This window comes from Chinchilla lanigera, unplaced genomic scaffold (genome assembly GCF_000276665.1).
Source record: "Chinchilla lanigera isolate Chin_1 unplaced genomic scaffold, ChiLan1.0 scaffold00077, whole genome shotgun sequence".
Classification (NCBI taxonomy): domain Eukaryota; kingdom Metazoa; phylum Chordata; class Mammalia; order Rodentia; family Chinchillidae; genus Chinchilla; species Chinchilla lanigera.
Window position 1 is genome coordinate 10,405,332 of NW_004955478.1, and position 2,073 is coordinate 10,407,404.

General features: G+C 56.0%; 1 long non-coding RNA gene across 1 annotated transcript in view; it reads left to right on the plus strand.

Moving 5' to 3' along the window:
- LOC102015952 overlaps positions 1-1,427 on the plus strand; it is a 4,804-nt gene extending 3,377 nt beyond the window's left edge. The window contains exons 2-3 of the long non-coding RNA XR_263714.1: positions 425-505; positions 1,184-1,427. This is a non-coding gene — a long non-coding RNA (uncharacterized LOC102015952). The remainder of the gene's footprint in view (positions 1-424; positions 506-1,183) is intronic.
- The last annotated feature ends 646 nt before the right edge of the window (positions 1,428-2,073 follow it).

A 2,073-nucleotide genomic window follows, 5' to 3' on the forward strand; every position in this document is an offset into this window, starting at 1 on the left:
CTCACAGACCCTCACTGGCACACCTCCCTCCCCACAGAGGTAGGGCCATGTCCAAGTCCTGGGAGCTGTTAGTCTATCTAGGGTCAGGCAGCGTGCAACCTTCACAGGTGACCCCACCTGGATGAAGATGAAGTGAGTGCAAAAGTAAAGAGGTGTCAAAAACTTAGGAGTCAAGATTTGAGACATTTCAGGTACCATTTTAATGCAATTTTTTTTTAAAAAATCTGAATGAACATAAAAATCCATGATGAACAGAGTATTATTAAAAACTTTAAACACACACACACACACACACACACACACACACACAAGTGCTCAGTAACAGGCAGTACTGGAGCTTGGGACGACAGGGAAAAAATCAGCAATCATATTACCCTATCGAGATTACTGATGTCTTTGTCCTTCCTGGCTTCTTGTGCTTGAGGAGAATACCTACTCATGCCACCCCAGTCCTGGTCCTGCTCACAACCCGCTTCCTGAGCTGGCCTCCACCTCGTCCATCATGGTGAGCCCACAGCTGCCCCTGCCCCTTCTCCTGGGCCCCTCCTGCTCATCCTCTATGGACCTCAGGACCTTTTCCCACCCTTAGAACCAAACTGCTGTCCTTTCCAGAGGCCGGGCACCTGCCAGGAATGTCCTCCCCCGCCCCTTCCCTTCAGCACCCCCTACCAGGGCACCAACTCCTGCCCCCCATAGACCCATGATGAAGCCAGGCTCTGCTGCCTTGTCTCCCTCCCTGCACCCGGGCTGGAATGGCGCAGTCTCACTCTTGGGCAGAGCCTGCTCCCCTCCCTCCTGCAAGAAGACCCCTAGGGCTCTCGGAATCACACGGTTCCCTCAGTGGCTGCCTGAGTCCTTAGCAGACTTTGCTCGCTCTGCTCCCTCCCTGGCACATTCCTCTGGCCTGGCTCGGTGGGGGGTCTCTCTGCTTTCTCAGGACCAATCTCCAGGCTCCCAAGCAGCGGCCAGCCCCACACCCTCACCCTGTGCCCAGCCCACGCGACAGTCCCCAAATCACACGGGGGTCAGCTAACCTGACTGTGGGCCTCAGCAGTGATTAACACAAACCCATTCATCTCTCCGGCCCTGAGAAAATTCCAACACTTTATTAATCAGTAATTAAACTCCAGTCTCCAGAGAGGTGGAGAAATAGCGTTACCCTCATTTTTCAATGCAAACACAGAGGTGGAGAGAGGAGGACGCCGCCAGGCCAGCCAGCGGACCTGCCAGGGAAGCAGACAGCAGCAGCATCCTTGTGACAAAGCTGAACTGCTCCTTCAGCAGTCACGGGGACCAGGCGCTGCTCCCGCCCCAGAGATGAGCGGCCTGCCTGTGACCAGAGGCCTCTTCTGGAAGGGCACTGTATCCTGCCTTCAGCTTTTCTCCCTGGCCCTGTCCGCTTCACCTCCCGACACACACACACGCGCACACGCACGCACACACACGCACGCATGCACACACGCGCGCGTGCGCATGCACATGGATGCACAGAATCAGACTCAGCCCAACTACGCGCAAATTAAAGAAACTGGAAACACTCTCTTGGAAAACAGCAGCTGCTCTGCCTGACATCCCACCATTGTTCACCATCTCTAACCCTCTGTTCGTGCCTCCCTCTTTCCACTCCCCCTTGAAGGCACACCATGCTGTGGTCCCCCTAATAACTCGGCACGCCGGCCCTCCGAGTCTGTGTACCCCGCCTGTGTGGCTTTCACCCCCCACCCTGCTCCCTACCCTCACCCTATACCTGGCGAACTCTGCATTTCTCAGAAACCAGGTCCAGGGCCCCTCCCCAGCCCTCCAAAGCAAAGCCACCCAGAATCCTCTTGAGTGTGTCCCCGCCCCCAAAGTGCCCTGTGTATGCGCTGGGCCCTGTGCTCAGCAGTCTCGACTCTGGAGGTTGGACGAGTCCCTGTCCAGTACCAAGCACCCACGACCCCAGGCCCTAACGGGATGGCACATACACAGGCCAGAAGCTCTGTTCATGCATCTTATGTCCTGGGGCTCGCCGGAGAGCAAAGCAAATCTACATTCATCACAAAACCAAGCCGAATGCCACAGGGTTCGTGAAGG